This window comes from Bubalus kerabau, chromosome 1 (genome assembly GCF_029407905.1).
Source record: "Bubalus kerabau isolate K-KA32 ecotype Philippines breed swamp buffalo chromosome 1, PCC_UOA_SB_1v2, whole genome shotgun sequence".
Lineage (NCBI taxonomy): Eukaryota > Metazoa > Chordata > Mammalia > Artiodactyla > Bovidae > Bubalus > Bubalus kerabau.
In genome coordinates, this window is record NC_073624.1 from 47202837 (window position 1) to 47216629 (window position 13793).

At 44.0% G+C, this 13793-nt stretch overlaps 1 pseudogene; it reads left to right on the forward strand.

Annotated features, from left to right (window-relative positions):
- Nucleotides 1-1333: 1333 nt before the first annotated feature.
- Nucleotides 1334-11185, forward strand: LOC129647097 (zeta-crystallin-like; annotated as a pseudogene).
- Nucleotides 11186-13793: the final 2608 nt, after the last annotated feature.

The window sequence follows — 13793 nt, forward strand, 5'->3', positions numbered from 1 at the left end:
AGTCCTCCAACCTGGACCCTCTGCTCTACCCTGACCCTGGGTCTGATCCTGGTCCAGGCCTCCCTGGTCTTTGCTTCCCCACCTCTGACCCTACAGTTCACTCTGAGGCCATGAACATAGTCCATCAGACTGAATTGCTATTCCCATTGGACACAGGCAAGTCTGAGACTCTAACATATAAGCACAGAGCCCCAGTGTTGGGCAGCGCTAGATCCAGGATCCCACCAGCTCCAACCAGTTCCTCTCTAGCCTCTCTGCATTATGGGCCAGCAGGATTCTGCTGTTTGGTTTGATACAATCGTTTGGTACAGTTCCTAAGATGGGGAATAGAGAGGCTCTAGGCAGAAGCCTGAGTAATACAAACAATGGCATCAGGATTTTCTGACTTGACCCAAAGGAAATTCTGCTTGATTTTCATCACCAGAAAGAAGACTCTTGGCCCCTGTCTCTTCCCAACAAGTTTTTAAAATGTTAATATTGACCGAACACCTATTCTGTGTCAGTCAGTATGGGAAGTTCGTTGCATGCGTAATCTCAGTGTCCTCAAAATTTAACTGAACAGATGAAGAAACTAAAGCAGAGAGTAGTTCCGTAACATGTCCAAGGTCACATAACCTGCCCCTTCCTTGCAGGTTTCATCTCTTCTCAATTCAAGGTTGTTCACTGCCAGCAAATGACATGAAGGAAACATTCCTCATGAGATGTTGAGAAGGAACAACCTCAGCCCCCACCATATGGTCCTGCTTGGAGGAGATGTGCCTGCCAGGAGGAAACTAGCCTGGTGCTTCGGGGTGTGGGTGACCTTCCTGATACACCTGTGCAGGTTACCTGGACAAACCATCCTCAGCCTCAATTTTATTCAGGATTTCAGTCAGCAGGAGTAGCAGTTCCTCTCTGCTCAGTATGTCCCAGAGATACCCAGCGACATACTCAAAAAAGACCTCAATATCTAGATGAAAGGAAAGGGAATAAGGTTAGAACTTGTGAAGTGAAAAAGGGAAAGCGTTTGTCGCTCAGCGGTCTTTGATTTTTTTATGACCCCATGGGCTGTAGCCCGCCAGGCTCCTCTGTCCATGGAATTCTTCAGGCAAAAATACTGGAGTGGGTATCCATTCCCTCCTCCAGGGGATCTTCCTGACCCAGGGATCAAATACAGGTCTCCTATGTTGCAGGCAGATTCTTTACTGTCTGAGTCACCAGGAAAGCCCAGAAAAATGTGTGGTGGATAATAAATGGTATTGAGTAGCTTTTTTTTTTTTTTTTAACCCTGTGGAATCTGGGGGAGGGCTTGCAGATTTTGATTGTCCAGCCTAGAATAGGTATCTAGATCACTATGGTGACAGGACAGAAGTTGGTGAGAGCTATTTGAGTTTTTGAATTTGGTGGACCCGAAGTGCTGAAACTCCAGTTGGATGTTACTGTATCAATTCTGAAGGACCACAGGTTCTAACAAAGTCCAAGCATGTGGTATAAACCCAGTGGATGCATATATCTGTTCTGGCACTCACAGTATAAAACCATTTCTACCTTATACTCCTAGCTGAGATGTGGCTGGGATAGTAGAAGCTGCTGGAGAGAATGTATCTGCTTTCAAGAAAGGTGATATTCACTACCAGGACGGTCTCTGGGGGCTACACCAAGTTTGCTCTGGAAGCCCATCACATTGTTTACTGCTGCTAAGTCACTTCAGTCGTGTCCGACTCTGTGCGACCCCATAGATGGCAGCCCACCAGGCTCTGCCATCCCTGGGATTCTCCAGGCAAGAACACTGGAGTGGGTTGCCATTTCCTTCTCCAGTGCATGAAAGTGAAAAGTAAAATTGAAGTCTCTCAGTCATGTCTGACTCTTCGCGACCCCATGGACTGAAGCCTACCAGGCTCTTCCGTCCATGGGATTCTCCAGGCAAGAGTACTGGAGTGGGTTGCCATTGCCTTCTTCCACATTGTTTACACACTTCCCCAAAAAACTGGACTTTAAACAAGAAGCTGCCATCAGCATCTCATGTTTTACTGCTATCGAGTCTGCTCCCCAGTGTCCGTGTGAAAGCTGGAGAAAGTATTCTGGGGCAGGTGGAGGAGCTGGAAGAGCAGCATGCCAAATGGTTAGAGCTTATGGCTTAAAGATTTTGGGCACAGCTACTACTGAGGAAGGACAAAAGATTGCTTTCCAAAATGGAGCCCACCAAGTGTTTAATCACAAAGAAGCTGATTATATTGATAAAACTAAGAAATCTGTTGGTGAAAAAAAGTTGATGTGATTATTGAAATGTTTGCTAATGTCAGCCTTAGCGAAGATTTAAATTTTTTGTCATATGGAGGACAAGTAACAGTTGTTGGCCGCAGAGGTCCTATTGAAATAAACCCACAGGATCCATGACAAAGGAATATAGCATAAAAGGAGTAGCTCTCCATTCATCCTCCAAGGAGGGATTTCAGCAGTTTGCAGCAGCCCTCCAAGCTGGAATGGAAATTGGTTGGTTGAGACCAGTAATAGGCCTTGGTATTCACTGGAGAAGGCAGCCCGGGCTCATGAAAATATCATTCATAGCTGTGGGGCTGTGGGAAAATGATTCTTCTCTTAAAATGATTAATCCTTGCATTGATTTCCTGTGTAATGAGAGGTTTCTTACCTCAGTTTTGAGTACACTGTGTTTGCTTTGCTTAGCATTCATTTGATTCAGTGAGTTTCTTCTATTTAAAAAAATATTTCTTTTTAGCAATCATAGGCATTGGAGTGTAGTTTATTTTATAGCTGGCAATACTCTTTATGCCTTCTACCTCTCATCAGGGAATCATCATAATGGGAAATAGGATGTTAGTGGTCACTTGGCATTGGAGGACATTGCAGAAATTCCTAACCGATGCTTATCCATACTTTTGACTAAGACATGCTAATTTAAGAGGACTGCTTGATTTCCAAGCCTACTTCTCCTTATAAAGTTTCTTTAGTCTCTGATTAGCCCACAACTATATTGGACTCTTTGACGATTCTCTGAACTAAATAAGACCTCTTTTCCAAACTAATCTCATCTATATCTACAAGTCTCTCAGAGGGGCAAGATAAACAATGTTCAGAGAAATCTGTTAGCTTTCCAATTTTCCCCAATATTTTATGCTATTCACTAGGTTAAGGATTGATTACCAGTGATCCATGTACTCTGTGAGGACAGCAGCCTTATCTCTGGGATGATATGATACTAGGAGCACAGTTGGGCTTCCCAGGTGGCGCTGGTGGTAAAGAACCTGCCTGACAGTGCAGAAGATGTAGGAGATGCGGGTTGGATCCCTGAGTCGGGAAGATCCCCTGGAGAAGGGAATGGCAACCCACGCCAGTATTCTTGCCTGGAGAATTCCATGGGCAGAGGACCCTGATGGGTTATAGTCCATGGGGTCACAAAGAGTGAGACGTGACTGAAAGGACTTAGCACATCCTTTGCATTGTTTCCAAATATATATGTATTGATTGGTTCAACTTCAAAATAAATTTAAAATTATCTCTTTGTGTGACAGGGGCCATATAGTTTTGTTTAAATTAATAAACAAATTTGATGCCTTAAGGATGATCTGCTTTTGTTATCATAACATGGTATCTGCAATAAATTCTACAGCACATTAAAAAAAATGGCATTTAGTACATATTAGTTAAAATTCATTTTCTTGAGCAGTGATCACCTGGGCAACTCTTGGCAGAGTAACCTGGGGTTATGGATGGAACTGTTTTACCTCACCCCCCAATTCATATGTTGAAGATTTAACCCCCTGGTGACTATATTTGAAGACTGGGCCTTTAAGGAGGTAATTATGGTAAAATGAGGTCATAAGTGTGGGGCCCTAATCCAATAAGTTAAATGTCTTTATTAGAAGAGAAGACGCCAGAGTCTCTCTCTATTCCTTCCCTCTCCCCCAGAGGAAAGGCCATGTGAGGACAGAGAGAAAAGGCAGTTAGAATTTACAATTCTCACCAGAAACCACCACTACCTTGATTTTGGACTTCCAAACCTCCAGAAATAATGATCTAATTCTGGGATTTAGGTGTCTTCAGGAATCTACAATTTTAAACCTTCAGAAAGAGAAGGAGGCTTCCCAGGAGATTCAGTGGTAAAAATTCGCCTGCCAATGCAGGAAGGAGATGCAAGAGTCATGCGTTTGATCCTTGGGTTGGAAATATCCCCTGGAGTAGGAGATGGCAACTCACTCCAGCATTCTTGCCTGGAAAATCCCAAGAACTGAGGAGCCTGGCAGACAACAGTCCATGAGGCCATAAAGATTTGGACACAACCGAACAACTGAGCCCACACACACACACACACAAAGAGAAGGAATACAAGGGATGTGTTTTGTTAGTTACTACTTGTAGCAGAGACTGGCAGCACCCTGTAAATGACTGCTTTCATGTTTTGGCAGTGAAACAAAAAAATATTCACATTAAATGTGATAAAGAATGTAATGACAATAAATAGCCTCAGATTAGTACAGAGCAAGATCACTGCTCAAATGAATTACCAAAATCCCTGTGTGATTTCAGGGATCTAGAGGTTATGGAATTGCTCAGTGTTGGTTGCTCAGTCCTGTCTAACTCTTTGTGATCCCATGGACAGTAGCCTTCAAGTCTCCTCTATCCATGAAATTCTCCTGGCAAGAATACTGGAGTGGGTTGCAATTTCCTTCTTCAGAGGATCTTCCCGACCCAGGAATCGAACCTGGGTCTCTTGCATTGCAGGCAGATTCTTTTACTGTCTGAGCCACCAGGGATTATGGAATTGTAGGTAAGACATAGGCAACTAGGAGAGATATATATATATATATATATATATATATATATATATATATATATATATATATATGGAGGGTGGGGCTGGGTCACAATGTGAGATGTGTTTCCTGGTACATGCACACACAGATACATTATTCTTATTTCACAGATGAGGAAAGTGAGACTCAGACAGGATAAGGGACAGCCCAAGGCCAGTGAGCAGAAAGCTCAGAGGTGGAACCCAAGCTCAGGTATCAGACATTTCTTGGATATGACTTGAATCCTCCTTATTTTAAACTCCTGTGATTTCTTCACTCTACCATGCAGTACACCTAGAGGGACTTTGGCGAGTGATTTTTGGTGGTGAGCACACTGCAGCATATACAGAAGTAGAAATATAATGTTGTATGCATGAAACTTATAGAATGTTATAAACCGATGCTACCTAACTTTTAAAAAGGGTTTGAGGCCACCTGCCATTAAGTAAGACTACCATGTGAGAGGCTTCATCTTGCCGATCAGAGACTCAGGATGGGCAGTGAAGGGGTGGAGGCAGACGTGATCCTGTGTAAAACCTCATCACCCCTCCCCTCTAGGTGGGAGGTGGCAAAAGTCAGACTGGGTTTCAGTTCAGTGTCCACTGATCCTTGCAGAGCAGCTGGGCAGGTGGCAGGGCAAGAGCTGGATGGAAGTTGTCTGTGGTGATGCCCCAGGGTCTGGGAGCAGGAGGAGGCTCAAGCCAAGGGAGAGGGCAGGAGGAGCTCCAGGGATGCTGGGGGACCCCCCCTTGCTGCCCTGCCTGGCCTTGGGGACTCCCTCTGCTGTCTCCCTCCCCATGGACTGTCCTGGCCTCACTTCTGAGTCACTTGCTAGAGGGCAGTGGGGGGAGGAAGTGAGCACCTAGCAAGCGGCTCCCTAAGGAGAGGGCTGGGAAAGAGGCTCTGTGGACACACTCCCGTTGGGGTACTCCACGTGGCCCCCCTGAGGGGCTCCAGGATGCCTATCCATCCTCTTCTTGGTTCTTGATTCCTCTGTAGGTTAACTCTGCCTGGAGGAACCACCCTCAATTCTGGGTCACATGTAGAAACTGGCCAGAAAAGAGGCAGCTGCCTACCTGAGCGGTCTCCGAGGTTTTCTGAGCTCATGATGGCAGCAGTGGGGTCTCAGAGATCTCCTGTCAGCTCCTTGTCTGCGTCAGGCTGGAAGGAGGGGTGACCTCACCCTTGGGGAGCATAAAACAGATTGTGGGCTCGATCACGAGTGAGCAGTGCCTGCAGGGAGCAGGGGGTGGTGAGGTCTCGGGTGAGTTCCCCTGGGACAGCCACCAGTGCCACGGGGAATTTAACGCACTGTGGTTCTCTGTCCCCTGGGCTCTGCAGGTCACTAGTCAAGGAGAGTTACTCATCCCCACCCACACCCACTCCCCCCAAGTCAGAGTCCTGCTCTCCTGTTGGGGCACAGGGAGAAGGTAATCAGACAGGAGACACCCATCTGCAAAGTTATTGGAGCAATAAAACCAGAGACAAGACCAGATAGGAAGGAATAATCTGGAAATTACATGAGGCCAGGAACACTTGTGTTTACTAATTGGTAATAACTAATATTGATCCATTGTCTAGATTTGCAGGCTCCTGAAGCTCACCTGAACTTACATCAGCCGAAGTTTTCAAGCTGATTCCAGAACCTGGGCTTGAATCCAGTCTTTCTGATCTAAATCCCAGGTTTGTGGTGATTATGCTGTACTCCCTTTAATATACAAAGATATTTATTTGTGGATATATGTTTATCAGTTAAATGAGTGCTTTCATTCCAAAATGATGTCTTGCTCTCTGCACTTAATTCTCTGCCTTGATAAAGTTGCTGGTGATACAGCTCCTATAGCCCATGCCCTCCTTGCTTCTGCAAGAGCCTTTATCCCACAAAGGCCTGGAGTCCCATCGTCCCCACCCCACTTCCTGTATCCCTGCCCTGAGTGGCTGAGGACCCCTATGGTGCCCTGTCCCTCTGCTGTCCTCCCCTGACTACTGGACTTTAGGTTGTTTCTAATTCCTTATGCAAATAATAGTGTAAAGAACACTCTCCTTGTATAAAACTACATTTGAGACTGTTCCCTTAAGCTATATCTAGGAGTAGGATATAGCTAGATAGCTATCTAGGATGTAGGATATAGGATCTAGGATATAGCTATCTAGGCTAGGCCATAAGGCATCAGCACCTAAAAAATATTCATACCTAGAGACACACTGTTATGCAAAGAAATTGCAGCAATTTATGCTCACAATCATGATACATAAGGGCGTCCATCCTTTCAGACTTTCCCATTCTCAGTGTTCCTCAAAAAAAAGAGCAGTTCAGATTTTTATATATAAAAAATCTATTTTGGTTCTGCTTGTGATTATCTTGCCATGGGAGATGAGGAAGGAAAGCAAATGTTGAGGACATTTAACTACTGTTTCAAGAAAGCAAAAGAGCCTTTGTCAACTACTCCTCCTGAGGCCTGGCTGAAATGACAGTAGAGATACTCACAGTTATAACACCAGCTACTGCTAAGAGTCACTTGTGTTTGTGGTCTTTGCTTTGCGATGGTATTTGCTCTAAAACTTTACAAATGATAACTTGTATTTTATTCCATTAGCCTTTGAGATGTGTAGCATTGTATCCTCATTTACAAATAAGGAAGCTGAAGTACAGATGTTACATGACTCGCCCAAGGTCAGAAGTCTTGCCCCTGGAACTGAGCTCCACCTGACAATCTGGGCTCAAGAATCCATAGCCTGCCTCTCTTCCCTCTGCTGCTAATAAAAACAAGCACGGGGGCAACAGGAGACCAGAGGCTTCAACAAATGTCTGACAACTCACTGGACGGAGAAGTGATAGCTGAGTGAAGAGGAGCGCGGTGGAGGGAGAGAAACAGGGAGCGTTCACAGGAGAGAAGAACGGTCTGCTGGGCAGAGCCCCAGAGGGAGCAAGATGAGAGGGAGGCCGAGGGGAGAGCAGGGGACAAGTTTACCAACACCACGGCCCATCCCATATTCACAGTAGCCTTCACTCTTCACCAGACTTTACAGAAAACTACTTGAGCATGAGTTGCAGGAAAAAAAATAGATTATGTGCTTGTTTAATTATGGAGGAAGGTAAAGGATACCCATGAGAGAGATAGACGTGGGATGCAGGAATCAGGAACATCAACCCAGAGGAAAGGGAATCCAAGGATCCCAGCTGGGTGCGCAGCAGACCTAGAGAGAAACCAGTCCAGAATGGGATAAAAAGTCCAGAGTCTTTGGGGAAAGGGAACTCAGTATCACATGAGGTACAGTTGGAAAGAAATGGAAAAAATGTTGAAGATAAACAGTGCAAGGGGTGAAAATGAAGCCAATTAGAAACATCAGGAAAAACTAAAGCTATGCCAAAAATCATGTGAGGCTATAAGGTACAAGTTAGCTCTAAAAACATATTAAAATAACACAAAAATCTAAACTCTAAACTCATGTCCATTGAGTCAGTGATGCCATCCAACCATCTCCTCCTCCGTCATCCCCTTCTCCTCCTGCCCTCAATCTGTCCCAGCATCAGGGTCTTTTCAAATGAGTCAGCTCTTCGCATCAGGTGGCCAAAGTATTGGAGTTTCAGCTTCAACATCAGTCTTTCCAATAAACACCCAGGACTGATCTCCTTTAGGGTGGACTGGTTGGCTCTCCTTGCAGTCCTACAGATTCTCAAGAGTCTTCTCCAACACCACAGTTCAAAAGAATCAATTTTTCAGCGCTCAACTTTCTTTACAGTCCAACTCTCACATCCATGCATGACTACTGGAAAAACCATAGCCTTGACTAGACGGACCTTTGTTGGCAAAGTAATGTCTCTGCTTTTTAATATGCTGTCTAGGTTGGTTATAACTTTCCTTCCAAGAAGTAGGCGTCTTTTAATTTCATGGCTGCAATCACCATCTGCAGTGATTTTGGAGCCCAGAAAAATAAAGTCAGCTGCAGTTTCCACTGTTTCCCCATCTATTTGCCACGAAGTGATGGGGCCAGATGCCATGATCTTAGTTTTCTGAATGTTGAGCTTTAAGCCCACTTTTTCACTCTCCTCTTTCACTTTCATCAAAGCTTTTTAGTTCTTCTTCACTTTCTGCCATAAGGGTGGTGTCATCTGCATATCTGAGGTTATGGATATTTCTCCCAGCAATCTTGATTCAAGCTTGTGCTTCTTCAGCCCAGAATTTCTCATGATGTACTCTGCATAGAAGTTAAATAAGCACGGTGACAATATACAGCCTTTGTATATTTGTATATCCGAAAAGTACTGCTTTCCGGATTTGGAACCAGTCTGTTGTTTCATGTTCAGTTCTAACTGTTTCGTCCTGACCAGAATTCTCAGGAGGCAGGTCAGGTGATCTGGTATTCCCATCTCTTGAAGAATTTTCCACAGTTTGTTTTGATCCACACAGTCAAAATCTTTGGCATAGTCAATAAAGCAGAAGTAGATGTTTTTCTGGAACGCTCTTGCTTTTTCAATGATCCAACAGATGTTGGCAATTTGATCTCTGGTTTCTCTGCCTTTTCTAAATCCAGCTTGAACATCTGGAGGTTCATGGTTCATGTACTGTTGAAGCCTTGCTTGGAGAATTTTGAGCGTTACTTTGCTAGCATGAGAGATGACTGCAATTGTGCGGTAGTTTGAACGTTCCTTTGGATTGCCTTTCTTCGAGATTGCAATGAAAACCGACCTTTTCCAGTCCAGTATGAAAAGGCAAAATATAGGACACTGAAAGATGAACTCCCCAGGTCGGCAGGTGCCCAATATGCTACTGGAGATCAGTGGAGAAATAACTCCAGAAAGAATGAAGAGACGGAGCCGAAGCAACAACACCACCCAGTTGTGGATGTGACTGGTGATGGAAATAAAGTGTGATGCTGTAAAGAGCGATATTGCATAGGAACCTGGAAGTAGGGTTTATGAATCAAGGCAAATTGTAAGTGGTCAAACAGGAGATGGCAAGAGTGAATATCGACATTTTATGAATCAACGAACTAAAATGGACCAGAATGGGTGAATTTAACTCAGAGGACCATTATATCTACTACTGTGGGCAAGAATCCTTTAGAAGAAATGGAGTAGCCATCATAGTCAACAAGAGTCTGAAATGCAGTACTCTGCTTTCTAATATGCTGTCTAGTTTGATCATAACTTTTCTTCCAAGGAGCAAGCGTCTCTTAATTTCATGGCTGCACTCACCATCTGCAGTGATTTTGGAACCCAAGAAAATGAAGTCTGTCACTGTTTACATTTTTTCCCCATCTGTTTTCCAAGACGTGATGGGACCAGATGCCATGATCTTTGTTTTTTGAATATTGAGTTTTAAGGCAGCATTTTCACTCTCCTCTTTCACCTTCATCAAGAGGCTCTTTAGTTCTTCTTCACTTTCTGCCATAAGGGTGGCGTCATCTGCATATCTGAGGCTATTGATATTTCTCCCAGCAATCTTTATTCCAACTGAGATTCATCCAGCCTAGCATTTCCCATGGTGTACTCTGCTTATAAGTTAAATAAGTAGTTAAGTAAAAACTAAAGAGATCTCTTGATGAAAGTGAAAGAGGAGAGTGGAAAAGTTGGCTTAAAACTCAACATTCAGAAAACTAAGATCATAGCATCTGGTCCCATCACTTCATGGCAAGTAGATGGGGAAACAGTGACAGATTTCATTTTCTTGGGCTCCAAAATCACTGCAGATGGTGACTGCAGCCATGAAATTAAAAGATGCTTCCTCCTTGGAAGAAAAGTATGACCAAACTAGACAGCATATTAAAAAGCAGAGACATTGCTTTGCCAACAAAGGTCCATCTAGTCAAAGATATGGTTTTTCCAGTAGTCATGCATGGATGTGAGAGTTGGACTATAAAGAAAGCTGAGCACCGAAGAACTGATTCTTTTGAACTGTGGTGTTGGAGAAGACTCTTCAGAGTCCCTTGGACTGAAAGGAGATCCAACCAGTCCATGCTAAAGCAAATCAATCCTGATTATTCATTGGAAGGACTGATGTTGAAGCCGAAACTCCAATACTTTGGCCACGTATGTGAAGAGCTGACTCATTTGAAAAGACCCTGATGCTGGGAAAGATTGAAGGCAGGAGGAGAAGGGGACGACAGAGGATGAGATGGTTGGATGGCATCACTGACTCAGTGACATGAGTTTGAGTGAACTCTGGGAGTTGGTGATGGACAGGGAAGCCTGGTGTGCTGCAGTCCATGGGGTCGCAAAGAGTCGGACATGAATGAGTGACTGAAGTGAACTGAACTGAAGCAGGGTGACAGTATACAGCCTTAAAGTACTGCTTTCCAATTTTGAGCCAATCCATTGTTCCACGTCCGGTTCTAACTGCTGCTTCTTCACTTGCATACAGGTTTCTCAGGAGGCAGGTAAGGTAATGATAATTTTGAATAATTTAATAATTATTTTTGAATAATCTTGAAAGATTTTCCACAGATTGCTGTGTTCCACACAGTCAAAGGCTTTAGCATAGTCAATGAAGCAGAAGTAGATGTTTTACTGGAATTCTGGAATTTTCTATGACTTAAAAGATGTTGGTAATTTGATCTCTGGTTCCTCTCCGCCTTTTATAAATCCAGCTTGTACATCTGAAAGGTCTTGGCTCATGTACTGCTGAAGCCTAGCTTGAAGGGTTTGAACATTACCTTGCTAGCATGTGATATGAGTACAGTTATGTAGTCGTTTGAACATTCTTTGACATTGCTCTTCTTTGGGATTGGAATGGAAACTGATCTTTTTCAGTCCTGTGGCTACTGCTGAGTTTTCCAGGTTTGTTGACATATTGAGTACAGCACTTAGCAGCAGTATCTTTTAGGATTTGAACTAGTAAGAGGGTTAACACTCAGGTAGGAAGGCCAGGGGTCCCCAAGCAGCAAGAGGAAATAAACTGCAAGTGGCAGATGTTTTTTTCGTCTTTAACACAAAATTAAAGGAGGCTCCTCTAATCATGTGTTGCTATGAGGACACTTGGTTCTGAACTTAGTGTCAGAACTTAACCTTGGGCTACTAATGGCTCAGCAAACCAATGCGTTTTTCTCTTGGAAATGTGTTTCTTAAGCTATGCTAACCAAACCATGTATTTGCTTTGGAATCTGCTTTTCTTCACATTGATTCCCCCAAGACTAACCTTTTCTCAAACTTTGAGCTGATAATGGCTCAGCAAACCAGTATGTCTTACTCATGGAAATATTTTTCTTAAGCTATATTAATGAGACTCTGTATTTTCTTGGAAATCTGCCTTTCTTCAAGATGCATGTCAATTGTTTTATGGCTGGAGATGACTCCTCTTGTGCCATCCTATCTCAAAATGTATGTTGTGGGAGAGGAGCCTGGTGCAACACTGTCTGTCTGAGGCATTTCTTTTATCTGATAGCAGCTTGCTATCAGGTGTATGCTGCAGCTGCTGCTAAGTCGCTTCAGTCGTGTCCGACCCTGTGCGACCCCATAGACGGCAGCCCACCAGGCTCCCCTGTCCCTGGGATTCTCCAGGCAAGAACACTGGAGTGGGTTGCCATTTCCTTCTCCAATGCATGAAAGTGAAAAGTGAAAGTGAAGTTGCTCAGTCCTGTCCGACTCTTAGCGACCCCATGGACTGTAGCCTACCAAGCTCCTCCATATAATGCCTTGCTAAAAACTAGCAAGGGGTCACTCTTTCTGCCCTTTCTGATGTCTATGTTAGAAGCCTTCTCTATCCCTTTTACATGTTGATAAAACTTTGCTACACAAAAGCTTCAAGTGATCAAGTCTTATCTCAGGCCCTTGATCGAAATCCTCTCCTCCAGAGGCCAAGAAGCTGGGTGTCATTAAAGGGTCACAGCCGCAACCTTTCAATAGCTCAGCTGGAATTCCATCACCTCCACTAACTTTGTTTGTAGTAATGCTTCCTAAGGTCCACTTCACTTCATACTACAGGATGTCCGGCTCTAGGTGAGTGATCAAACCATTGTGGTTATCTGGGTTAAGATCTTTTTCGTATAGTTCTTCTGTGTATTTTTGCAACCTCTTCTTAGTATCTTCTGCTGCTGTTAGGACCATACCACTTCTATCCTTTATTGTGCCCATTTTTGCGTGAAATATTCTCTTTGGTATCTCTAATTTTCTTGCAGAAATCTAGTCTTTCCCAGTCTATGTTCTCCTTTTTTTTTTTTTTTTTCTATGGTTTGGTTAAGAAGGCTTTCTTATCTCTTTGCTGTTTTTTGGAACTCTGCACTCAGATGGGTGTATCTTTGCTTTTCTCCTTTGTCTTTTGTTTCTCTTCTTTTCACAGCTATTTGTAAGTCCTCCTCAGACAACTAGTTCCCTTTTTTGCATTTCTTTTTCTTGGGGATGGTTTTCATCACTGCCTCCTGTACAATGTTATGAACCTCCATCCATAGCTCTTCAGAGAGTCGTCTATCAGATCTAACCCCTTGAATCTACTTGTCACTTTCACTGTAAGTAAGGGATTTGATTTAGGTCATATCTGAATGGCCTAGTGGTTTTCCCTACTCTTTTCAATTTAAGTCCGAATTTTGCAATAAGGAGCTCATGATCTGAGCCACAGTCAGCTCCAGGTCTTGTTTTTGCTGATTGTATAGAGCTTCTCCATCTTCAGCTGCAAAGAATATGATCAATCTGGTTTCAGTGAAATGTTACCTGTCCTTGGAGGACCAGCTCCGAAGCCTTCTTCCTCTACTGCCTTCCCCCACTTCCTCTCCAGGCACCCCTGGAATCTTGCACTTCCCTGATTGTGACTCTATTTGTGTTGAGTTTCTTCAGCTCCCAGCACTGGGCAGGGGCCCTGTCTCTTCTCTGCTCTTCCTCCTGCTTCAGGGCCTCCAGGGCACCCTCCAACCTCCTGAACACAGTCTGGCTAAAACATGGGGTGTGGGACTGTTACTGGGACATGAAACAACCAGCTTCTTGAAGACACAGCACAACCTTTGTTTTCCCTATGGTGCAGGCCTGGACTCCATCTTAGGTCTGTTCATGCTGAGCATACTCAGCCACCT